General features: G+C 35.1%; 1 protein-coding gene across 1 annotated transcript in view; it reads right to left on the bottom strand.

Annotated features, from left to right (window-relative positions):
• Positions 1 to 13,095, bottom strand: part of FOXP2 (forkhead box P2) — a 405,297-nt gene that overhangs the window by 108,753 nt on the left and 283,449 nt on the right. The gene's annotated exons all lie outside the window — the stretch shown is intronic.

Consider the following 13,095-nt stretch of genomic DNA (forward strand, 5'->3'; position numbering starts at 1 on the left):
CAATGTTTGCACATCCTTAATACCCATGTTGGGAAGAAAAGCACCAACTGATGTTAAACACTACTAAAAATCAAGGTTCTGCTAAAGAACAAATAATAAAATCAAAAATCACACAATGTCTTTTAAATTTAAATATAAATATATTAAAATAATTCTACCAATGTAATAACATGGAAGCTAGATAACATGCCAAATATATTGCAAATCTTTTAACACTAAATTAAAAAACCTGATACGAACATCAAATGACACAACATGATACCTACATCAATTTGTTCATCTATCCTCATTTCAAATGCAAAACTGTACTGTGATTTTAAAACTCTAAAAATTCTTGAAAGCAATCACTGTGGAGTTTGGTACACACACTTTTGCATGAGGGGTATAAAAGCAGCCACTCTTCCTGAGGAAGTGTTCAGTTCCCTTCATATTTTTTCACAATGATAAACACTCATCAAAGGAAGTGTGGGATGGATGACTACACTAGGGGGAGTTGATCAGCAGAAAAACTAGCACAATCTTTTATCTAAAATTAGCCTCAATGTCAGAGATGTAAATCATAAATGGCCTCCTAGGTGTAAGATCATACCCTAATCTTTCATATATGTCTTACACTTAAGGTGAGCCATTTTATCATAACCATATCAAGTACTTTTGTCTCTCTTGGATCTCTCAGAGAGTAGAAACATAGACACTGATCTTAGGAAAACAAAAACACAAAATATTTTTTTTAATTGCCACCACCTCCTACTACAATTTCATTGCTGTTTTTTTCAGACCCATAAGAAAATCAGAGGGGATAAAATTGCTCTCTGTGACACCAAACATAGTGAAGATTTACACTGAACAAATAGCTTTTAAATGTATACCTGATGTTTTAATTAGGAAAGCAGTATACCCAGAAACAAGCAAAGTACCTGAAATACAACAAAAATGCCTCAATTTCATATTGACATAAATATTCTCTCAAGCTAAGTCTCTGTTCTGCCACTAAGTTACTCTGTCACATTCTTTTAGTACTTATTTAACTTCTACAAAATTGAAATTCAGCTTATTTCAGAACAGGACAGACAATAACAGAATTTCATTTTGCCTATTTTCATAGCAGCAATTTATGTGAGATTATATGTGAACTGTACCCTGCAATAAAGTTAAAATTAGGTTATAACTTACCTTGATACTGTGTTTCATAGTTGTTTTCACCAACTGAACAGTAGATGATAGACTGACACATCAAAAGAATGGAAACTACCTTAAGAATTGTGTTGTAGAGGTTTTTTAAATGCTTCCCTCACTTCTAAGGAATGCAGGCACCATTTCTCTCCTTTTTTATTGACTGGGTTATCTGTATGGGAACTGAAGACATAAAAGGGAAGATCCCTTTTCCTTATGGTGGAAGAGACACTGAAGTCCTGTATGTAGGACCAGGAATCTGAAGGTCTGGGCTTCACTGCCTGCATGGCCAAAGCCGTAACATAGATACAAAGTCATGGAAGTGCCATGGAACTTCCAATGGAATTGAGGTAGTACCTTTCTCTTTTCAAAGGCTCCTTTTTAATCACTTTCAGAGCATGACAGACATTGAGCATCTAATTCTCTCTGTGGTGTTGGAAAGTGGCTATGTTGCTTGAAATCATTTGAAGGCCCAACTATTTTCCTTGAGCTTAATCGTATTAATCCAATGTTTTTACCACCATGGACAGTAGTTACAGCTAGTAAAATGCATACTGCATCATCCTGATGTCAGCTTTGGGTCACAAAGAGAATTGTTCATTAAGAGGCTGAACTGGGAAAGGTTTGATATTTTTAGGGGTTTTCCTCTGAAAAGCATGACTAAAAGCAGCTCTGAGAAGTCCAACGGACTATGACTTGTGAAATATGAAGTTTGCCAGTGAAACCAGACTGTTCATGGAGGGAAGTCAAGTTCACTTGAATTGTCAAAAGCACATCATCAGAAGAAAAACATATTGGCTTCTAGATGTTGCTTGGAAAGACAGAAAAATGGCAAACTGAATGACACAAAATTATCCTTTAGCCCACTGGGCTGTTTTTAACAGTGGTCAACACAGTGCCCAAAGAGAACAAGCACGGTGGCAGACAAATATTGAGATGTGTTCCCAAACTTGGATACATGTTGCTTGAAAACCTACATCATCCTTTCAGCTTGATTTCATGTCTTTTACTCCACAAAATAGAGAACAATTAGATCCTGTGGACCCTCAGAAGAACTACAAGAGCTGGAGGGATGATAAAAGAGCAGAGATACTTTCAGCTCTGTATGGATCATATCTCCTTTTCCTTTACCAAGGAATATTCAAAACTTGAGCCAACAGATTTTGGTATTCCCTTAGAAATGTGAATAATATATACCTACTCCTTGTGCTCACACAGTTGGGCATGAAATACAGTCAGACATAAGCTAGCTGCCTGCTGTTCAGTCCCACTTAAATAGGTATGTCAATGATGCATGCCTCTGTGGGTCTCTGTGGCTCCTCTTCCCTCCTTGCACTCTGTTAGTAGTGCCTGAATGCACTGAATGCTCTCTGGGTATCTGATCCACATTAAAATTTTGTACAGTTAATAATACAAGTAGACCCAAATCTCTAACGCAAAGCTTTTGCATCTACAATAGTAAGATGAAAATAAAAGTTTCATCCTAACAATGAGATCAATACTGGAGATGAAATCTAATGCATTTTAAGTTTAAAACCAGTGGATATTTGATCATGGACTGCTAGTCTAGCCAAGTGTCTAGACCAGTATTTGTCAAAACTAACAGTTTCTCACTCTTTTTTCTCTAAGAGAGAAAGCAAATGAATTATCATTCCATAAAAGATACCCTTCTTGTGTAAAACACATTTAAAACTAGTAATTAATAGTGAAACCATAAAGTTTATATGTAATGAAATGAAAATCACAACAATAAATGTCCCAGAATGAAGAGAGGAAGAACAATATATTCATCATTTTTGTGGCACCATTCCAAAGGCTCTGTTCTAATGATGTGTAAACACCAAGGAAAAGACAAGAAAAATATAAAATGATCTGCAGGGTGAAACAAAGGTTTTCAAAATCTTTTTAGAATTTCTGTTGACAGTTTTACAGGGGAGGGAAAAGTGACTTAAATAACAAGGATTCTTCTCTGAAAAAGGATTCTGCTTATGAGTCCCTCCTAAAATCTTTGCCATTCACAGAGGTTTAATTGAGAACCAATTTTTGTGTAAATCATGTGGTACAACAGCATCTCTGATGTGTTAGATCTCACCTAAACTACAAGAAGGGGTCCTAATACAGCTATCACTAAAATTACTTGGAGTTTTCACTTTAAAAAGTTGAGTCCAAATATAATAAAGTATTATCAAATAATTTTGTGGGTTTTTATTACACTGGAACTTATTTTAAGTATGATGCCATTACTCTATTCAAACATTCCTAAAAGCACTTCTAGCAACGTACTATGTTTATAATCAAAAAACCAAAAATATCCAACAAATCAAACAAATTTAGATAAATATTTTATCTTGAAAATCCAACCCCTATAATCAATTGGCATGTTTCACTACTACAATTTACCTTTGCAATGTTACCAAAACCCCAGAGGATTAGAAAAGCAGTCTTAACAGCTGGTGACACATCTCTATGGACACTATTATTAAAGCTATTAAGGCTCATACAATTGCACTTAAGTTTCCTAACTAAAAATATTCTAAAGAATAATATACAAAGTTATAATTATTTGCTTCTAGAGGTATGGCTGGAATATTACATTACCCCCCAGCCCAATTACAACGGCTGAATACTCACTCAAAGAACTCTAACCAAGTATTCCCCACCCAGGAAAAAAAAAAACCTAAACATTTCTAGACTAAACTATTTTTTGGATTCTAAATTAGCATGACTTTTCTTAATATGGAAAAGAGTCTCCTCTCTTAATCTTGACGCTGAGACTCACTGGGGCATAGTATATGCAAGACCTTAAAATGGTCACAATAATAATGATCTCATAAGGGGGTTGTTAGACTAATCAATTTTATTTTCAGGTACTATGAGACAATAAGCTCAACACTATAAACACTCTAAAACATTCTGAAAGTGGGTATTTTTGGAAGAAAAAATATTTTACAAATCGGTTGGGTTTTTAGTAAATTCTGTCTCTTGTTTCAGTGTACTTGTTGCCCAAAAAAGCATACTTCTTTTAGAATCAATGCCTTCCTATTAAAAATGTCCATATTTATTAATTTGGTGGTATTCCTTAGAATTTTTACTGGTAATTATGAAGTCAATAAATTTTTGTATCTAACAGCCTGAGAAAGTCTTGAACATATTAATTATGGGAAAGCTACAGCTACTTAGATTGTGCTCACAGAATTGCTTTATTGTAATCCAACAAATGAGGATTAAAATATCTGAAATGGATTCAGGTAGTTTATCTTTCATTTTCATTCACTGAAAGTGAATTTTAAGAGATGTCATGGTGTGGATTTTTAGAATGCTACCTGAATTTTACTAAATGTCAGTTATTATCTAGTCTTTAGTCTTTTCTATTCATGCAAGAGGATGTAAATATGCAGAAAATAAAAATTATTTCTGAAAAACAATAAACTATCATTTTCTCTGGGGTGCTTTAGGTAAATTCTGAAACTTTAAGCCATTAAAATCCCTTTAGAATATCTTCAATGAGTCTTTACCTTTTTTAAGAAAATGGCAACAACAAAGAATACCACAACACTTCAGAACTAGAAGAGATTTTCTGAGTTTTAGTTTGTTTTAATACTCTAATTCAAATCACGTAAATCCCCTTCTAAGTTGCCAAGCTGTAACTTTAAGCAGGCAAAATGTATGGGTGGTAGCTATTGGTTCCAGTGCTTCTACTAGAACATTGTTCCAGAACTCTTTTCTCTGCATAGTGAAAAACTTTATTTTCCATAGTTCATTCATGCTTACCTTAGTTGCATGTTACCATATTTAAAACTCTTTTAAAGAAATATGACAAATATTTCTTCACTCCTAAAGTTTCCTTTTTGACTCAAATTTCACAGAGCAATCCTAATGTTTCAGCCTGTAGTCACCATTTCTGCAGGAAACTTTCTAGTACTTTTACAGCATAAAAATGTATCCAGAATTTACACAGCCTCACTGTAGGTATACAGCAAGCATGCCAAGCTATCAGTCACAGTCAGAACAGTGAGATACCTTCACCCCTGGATATTCAGGGCATCAGTACGAGAATCCTGAATCTTTCAGCAGAACCTATATGGAGTACATTTCTAATATACCAATAAGACACTAGGAACTAGGTGGATTTCATATCTCCATTATTCCTGATGATATCTCAAAGATCTCTTTTAAAACTGAAACTTAATATTTCCCTATTTTAATTGGAAACATGGTCTTAAATTTAAGATAATATCTTATTTTTCTTACCTATGTTTTATCTCTGGTCATTCATGATCATACAGTAACCAAAACACTGAACTGCTCTCTTCCTTTTTCATTTAGCTGATAGACATAAGACTAAAAAAAAAATTTATCAGTTCTTAAGCAAATGACCATATTTTTTGCTGTATTTTCTAACATATATTAGAATTTACTTGCTAAATTAAATTTTGAAAGATATTAATCCTGTGCAACAGCCCAGCCCTCCTGTAAATCCTATCTGCCTATTTTGTTTTTCATGGGTGAAGTAAATGCCCCCTCTTACTACAGAAGGCGTAGAGTTTGGCATTTTTTCTTCCTTACTCATAGTATGGTTTCAGCCATTTCTAATCAAGAGATATTTTTCTGCATACAGCAACATCAATCATAATTTTCCTCTGAATTTGCATTATTAAAATTCCCCTTCAGATACTATGCTCTTAAAGTGAGCATTTTCATGGTACCCTACTCTGTTCTTAAAACAGAAATATACATTGTTTTGCCTATGATTTCACCCTAAATCTTCTATTAAGAAATATGTTACTTGAATTTGGAAATTTGATTATTCCTAAGAATCAATATCCATAGATATCTGCACACTAAATTACAGCAGCATCAATTTAGGAATCACTTCTGCCAGTGCAGAGTTGATTTTGATATTTTTTTTCTCATGTGTTGGGTTACTGTATTGTCCTCCTCAATACTGTGGAAGCTGTCTTTCCTATTAGACAGAAAGTACATTTATTGAACAAATGGATTTACTGTGAATACTTGTGGAAAAATGTCATTCTTCATTTATACTTCAAGTTCTTGGTAAGATCCTTGAAGCATATCGATGTTGCTGAAACACTGTACAGTTCCTTTTGTATATATTATTATTATACAATTGCTTTTCAAAGTTTCACATAATCAAGTAGTAAAGCACTGAAGTAGTGTTTAGTAAATTTTTCACCATTAATTCCATTCCATAAGACCTTCATCTTCATCTCAAGAAAATATTAGAAGCATAAGAAGGCATAAAATGACCTAGAACATCAAAGTGGCAATTGTTAACCTCCTTCCACAACAGGATGGGCTGATACGCTTTTCCACCAGACTGTGTGATTACTTTTTCATCAGGACACATGCTTTTCTTCTGTAGCATTAGTGCATACTGTGTGATCACTGGGATCATTTTAACACTTTTTAACACAGCCTTACATCCTTACAATGTATACATCCCAAGTGATGGCAAACTAAAATTAACACCTATGTTGATCTTGGCATACATTCAGATTCCTGATTAGCTGGCTCCTCACATCCCCAGTCAGCTTGCTTGGTAAAGCAACTGGAAAAACATGACATCATAAAATAATGTCTAACAATTAGCATATGTCAAGAAAAGAATTCAATTCACAAAGCAAAATTAATCTGAAAAGTATGTTAAGAAAACAGCTCAAGGAATGCCATGAGTGGTCAGGGACAGAAACTGAAATTTCACGTGTAAAGTTGCATATGCTACTATTAACTGAAAAACCTTCATTGTTTAGTCACAGAACTTTTGTTTTGTCCAAAAATTTTCTTGACTTTATAATTCCCTGATGAAAGAAAAACCTTTGGCTGGGGGGGTGGGGTGGGTGGGACTTTCCTTAATGACAAATTAACTAGAAACAGCTCTGAAATATCTATCCCCCATCTAGAGCATTCATAGAATATTTTGTTTAGTTGCTTTTCCTGCTTTAGTAATTTCTAAATTGACGTACACTAATGTGTTTTTCAAATTCAAGAGTATCAGGAGAGCCTTGCTTGAGTGGTGTGATCCTAAACTGGCATAATTAGGGCCCTGCCTGGGAGCAGACCCATTAATAGAGCTGCACACTGAGTGGGGAACCATTCACACTTTCAGCTCTTCATGAGCTTTTCTGGGCAATGAGCCAGCTGGTAAGAAAATCAGGCTGATCCAACCTGTTGCAAGAGCCTGGAGAAGTGGCTCAAGGGAGCCTCCACCTCACAGCTCTGCAGTGGGACCACTCACACAGCCCCAAGTGGAGCAGTCACAGCCATGCGTGCTGGCTGTGCTGGGAGGGACATCAGGAGGACAGAGCTTTCCAGCTGCTCAAGAAGGCAAATCAACTTCTCAGTAGTCCTTGGGGATTCCTATAGTTCAGAATATAAAAAAAAGTCCACTCATCCCATACACAGCATTATTTCCTGGTGTCAGACAGGCTGCACATTCTACTGTGGGGGAAGGATGAGTTTGCTGGTGAGCCATATAAAAGCTGCTCTGAAAAGACCTAGACAGTGTCTCTGAAGGTTCGTCCTTCTGAATCTGAATGAAGAACTGGACTGTGTGTTCTCCCTCTACTCCTAGTTCTCCAGAAGTACCAGAATCAACAAAAGAGAAAGGGGAAAGGAAAGACATTCCATTGACGCAGGTGATAATTCCTGGACAGTCATAGTAACAGATTGACACATCAGATTCTGCACAGACATGTGTTCAACATTAAAATGCCTCTTGAAGTCGCTGATCACATAATAATCCTAATTAGTATTCTGCATGTTCGGTACCTGTAAACAGAACTTGTATAATACTTTCCTCTGAATCTAAAATATTTTATAATATTACAAGTATGTTGTCAGGATAAAGAGGTGATCTCTGCATCACCTAGTTGTTTGTGGGTTTTTTGTTTCCATTAGATACAGATAAATCTATTATGTGCTAAATTCTGTTAGAAAAGTGCTACTTAAAATTTTCCCATATTACAAAGGTGACACATAAGGTTAGCTGGAATTATTTATACTCCTGAAAATGACAATAAGAGATAACACCTCAAGGTGATGCAGATATACTTTAAACTAAAAAGCAAACCATACTAACTAGTGCCACTTTCTTAGTAGATGTATTTTTTTAATACTGGAAGTTTTCAGATTAAAATGTGATTTAAACTGAATCTGTTATTAGAAGGTTTTACAGCAACATGATGCAAAATATGAGTTTTCATGAGTAGAAAAGCTTGTCAAGGACAGGATGTAAGTCTTTGGAGCAAGTTCTATCTATGTAAGTAAGAACTTCCCAGCAAGTTTGCGACACTGACACTTCCACTGTAAATGAAAGAAACAATGTCTTGAGTTTTTTCCTTTATTATTGTATTTATACCTCTTCCTTAATAGAACTCCTGTTTTCTACACCATATAAGCTTGAACATGGATATTTCTCCTTTCCCTTCCCCCTACACCTTACGTAAAAATAACTCCTTGCCTTCTTTCCATCTCTTGGGGTTATCCTTGTCTTTAGAGTGGGTATTACCGATGCAAATTTCTGCACGTCAGAGGATAAATGCATATTCCTCCGAACAGACTTACAAGGGAAAATGGGACTTATGATTTTCCAGCAGCTATCTTCCAAATTTAATTTACCCCAAGCCTCAATGTTTGCTTATATGTAGGCCACACATTTCCTCTAGAATTATACTCGAGAGGGAGGAAGACTGTTTATCACTACTCTCCTCTTACACTACATATTATGCGTTTGAATCTTTCTATATCAGTGTTTTCTACCATGTACAAAATCCTCCTACTTATGCTTAGCAGCATGCATTAGATAAACAGAAATATGTAACATGCAGTTTATGAAAAAAGAGTTTTAAACCAGTTAGATTTATTTCTATTTCTGTTCAATGTAATGCAAGGAAAATTCTCTAAGTTCCAACCATAACATTTTTTTTCTGTTTTTAAAATGGCACTTTTTGACTGATATTAAGCATGCACGGTTGAAGTCAAAGTGCATTAAATCAGAGGATATAATTTAAAAGCAGTGGGGTTTGCTTCTTTTTTTCCCACATTCCCTATTTCTCATCTCTCATCAAGTCCTTAAATATGTTTAAAAAAAGTAACTAAAGGTTACAATATTAATGATATGTTTGCTTATTTATTATGTGCAATGAATTTTAAACTCAGGCCCATATGAAGATCCAAAGGGAGATGACCAAACTAGAAAAGAGTGAAGCAAGGAGAGTGGGTTAAAAGAGACTGTGAATATCTTTTCATGCTAAATTTTTGCATTTTTAGTGTCTTTTAAAAAACTGGTTCTTCTGATGGTATTCACCAATGAAATAAAAATTAAGTAATTAAACTTAAGTGTATATATTTCCCAAATTTTATCAAATTATTAAACTTCAGTGAAGTGCTTATGCTAAATAAACAAAGCTTACGATAACAACTCAACACTCCATACAGCATGATATTTATACAACTGGCTTGGTACACACTGAGCTTAACCCTTTGATTCCAGGAGTCATGATTTCATGACATGCCATCCTCTTATAGAATGCATTTGTACTGATGTTGAAACAATAAATCACCTAGCCTGAAGGAAAAAATATATGACCAATTCATTGTAGATATATTAAACTATGGGGCTGAAGATAATTATCTATTTATTCTCATTGACATAGCATTCACAGTCTGACTGTGAAAAAAAACTACTCCTTTAGAGAAATTACTGGGAATAGAAACAACTAGGCAAACAAATGGAATTATAACTGTGCATATCACCATCCTATGCAGACAATAACAGTATGTGTATCATGGACAGATTAATCTAAGCATAGAGTCTGCCTACCTGGAAGGGAAATAATTGCAATGCTGTACATGAATACCACCAATGGCAGAAAATTGACAGCATTTACCTTTGGGTTATGCTTGTGCTCTCACAGTTCTTGAAGAACCCCAACTGTTGCTCATGAAAATAATGAAATGAAATGTTACATGTGATACAAATGAATGAAATTAAATGAAATGTTACATGAAAATAAAGCTGCCAGTATTAAAACTCATGCTAGATGATACCATGGTCTTCAGTGGCTCTAAGGACAGTGACCTTCTGCCCTAGGAAAAGAACTACATGTTCTAAGAGCCAAGGTGACCTTTTTTTCCTGTTATGCCTACTATGGAAATTTGGTGATAAGGAGAGAAATCCTTGAAAGCAATTAGTAAGCTTCACTGTGGATTACCATTATAACCAATTCTACAGAAAAGAAAAATATTCTGAAACAAAAAATGGCGCTACAAAAATCTTAATCTTACTACAGCAATATTTTACTGGATGCACAGTAAAATAGTAAATGCTATTATCTCATCATATCAGGTTAACATTACCCTCAACTCTGATCACAAACCCTCCATAGCTATTTTGCAATATGTCATTAATCAATGTACGTACTGATTGGGTCCATTCAATTGGTGCATCAGTGTAATGAATGGCATATATAAACATGTTTCAAATACATTTATTCAGATATCTATACATGAAAGTAAAATCACTACCACAATTGGTACTCAAGCTTGTCAAAAGGGATGTTTTTCTTCTTCTGTTTTACATAAGACATGCTAATGGTTATGCCATCTGCAGTGTGAAACCCAGACAAATGTAAATGAAAGTAATAGTAGATCAAGACAAGCGTCTATCTCAAACGGCAATTTTTGCAGGTATTCTTTTAACTCGCAATCTAAATATAAACCTCCTGTCCCTGAAAATACAGGATAACTACTAGTTAAATGTAATTTTTGCACTAGAAACTAAAACAAAAACTTCTGCACTTTTCAATAGATCACATAGCTAGTGGTACATCTGTAAAGGCTTTTCATGAGTTTACAAAAGACACTCAAATTATTCTAGGAAAACTTCAGCAGTTCCCCTAAAGCCATCCCCTCAGTAAACCACAGTAGAACATGACAACTTACCCAACACCCTCTTTTTGCAAAGTTGAAGGTTTCTTCAATCAGCTTTCAACTTGCTGATTAGCTAGTAGGTGCTGTAAGTCACTAAAATACTTGATGCATTATGAAACAACAAAGAGAACATACAGAAAAACACCATATGCTACTTTCCTCCCCAAAAATATGGCCACTAAAATAAATACTAGTTTTTTTCCTCTTTGTCTCATGGAACAATAGAATATTTTACATCAAACTACAGAGCACAAGATGCATGGCAAGGCTTACCTAACAGCCACATATGCTTGCAGATGTATGAGCTAATTTTAAAGGTTTTATGGCATTTTTACTAGATTTATAAATCTATCTAACATATCCACAGTTGCCAGATTAGTAAATTGCTCTGAAATGGAGGAAATTAGATATGCACTAATTTAAAAGTACTTTAAAGTATTAGGAGAAGTCTGTTTTCTCAATCACAAACACAAGTACAAGTATTTTTGCCTTATAACCTTCAATTTTGTCTTATAAAGCTTATACAAATTTAGCAATTTCTACTGCTAGAAGATTTTCGCTAAAGTTATCGCTAAATTAAGTTTATTCGCTAAATTTGCCATAAGAAAATAATAGTGCTATACAATTTTATGACAGTATTTGGTCAAACAGGCAACATGGTGATCAAAATGTGAGTTCCCACTACATGATGAACAATGAACAGTAAGAGACAGAAGTAGAAAAGCTCAAAAGACTCATTTCCAAAACCTTTATACATTCTTTTCACTAAAAAAGAAAACTAAAATGTAGCTTGTGCTCATACCTGAATTTACATGGTATTTGATACATAAAACCAAAGTCTGGGAGCAAATTCCATTTTTCCTCTCCTTTAAAAATGAACCAAATGAAGTGTTCAAGGCCAGTAAGAGACACTATGTACACACTGATGATGAAAGAAAAAGTTGGAAAATAAGCAATAATCTAGACTTTAGGGAGCATGTAACAGTTTCTGAAAATAAAATTATTTGCTTTATTTTCTTCTTCCTGCCTCTCAAGTGTGACTCACGAGATGCTGATGCCTCCTGGGAAACAAGTGATACAGCACCAACACATCAAGCCCTAGCATTTAAAGGACACCAGGCGATAGTTAGTGTTTTAAGAGCATGAAAGCACAAGACTCCCTCCCCTTATCTCATCATCCTCTGGGTTCTGTCTTTGCCTCCAAATATCATTTTCTATCATTTCAACAATGCCTACCACAAACAGTGCACCCCCAGACTTCTTTAACCTTGAGAACAAAGTTTGTGAAAGGGTGGAGAATGTGAAAAGAGAAGTCAGGAGCTCCTGGACTGTGTTGGTTTAAAAGGTGGAGGATTAAAGTAAGAAAAAACATGGAAAACATATACTGGGAAAATACCACGATTTATGCCTGTTTCATATACTTTCCTTAGTGCCTGGTCCTGGCCAATTCAGAGACAGAACATAGGGCTATAGATGGATATTGTACACTCTTTATACAACCCATGTTACCTTTCAGAATGAGGAGCCAGCAGAATGAAGCACTTTCACAATATTCATTGAATCAATCATTTTCATGATTCAACCCTTCAAGGTCACTAATTCCACTTTAAAAACTTAAAAAACCCACATAGTTGATAAGCTTCTACCTTTATGTCTACTCTTCTTATGTGGCTTCAGTGCTTAAAGTATTTGATACAAAGCAAATCTGAGTTTGCACTTACAAAGCAAAGTCAAGGGTGGAGAGTGGGAAGTTGAGGGGGTCCCAGGACTCAGCCTTAGCCTGGAATGGACAACAACTACGGTATGGCAGGATGCCATCATGTCCTGTTTTCCTTTTTTCCATTTTCTTTAGTCATATTCCTAAATTCTTGTTTGGTTCTGAGCAAATAAATAAAACCTTAAAAGTGTATTTGAAGAGAGCTGATCAGGAATGTGGAACTGTTTGCTGCGTCCAACACTGCTCTACCAAGT

The sequence above is a fragment of the Molothrus ater genome, chromosome 5 (genome assembly GCF_012460135.2).
Source record: "Molothrus ater isolate BHLD 08-10-18 breed brown headed cowbird chromosome 5, BPBGC_Mater_1.1, whole genome shotgun sequence".
In the NCBI taxonomy this organism is placed as follows: Eukaryota; Metazoa; Chordata; class Aves; order Passeriformes; family Icteridae; genus Molothrus; species Molothrus ater.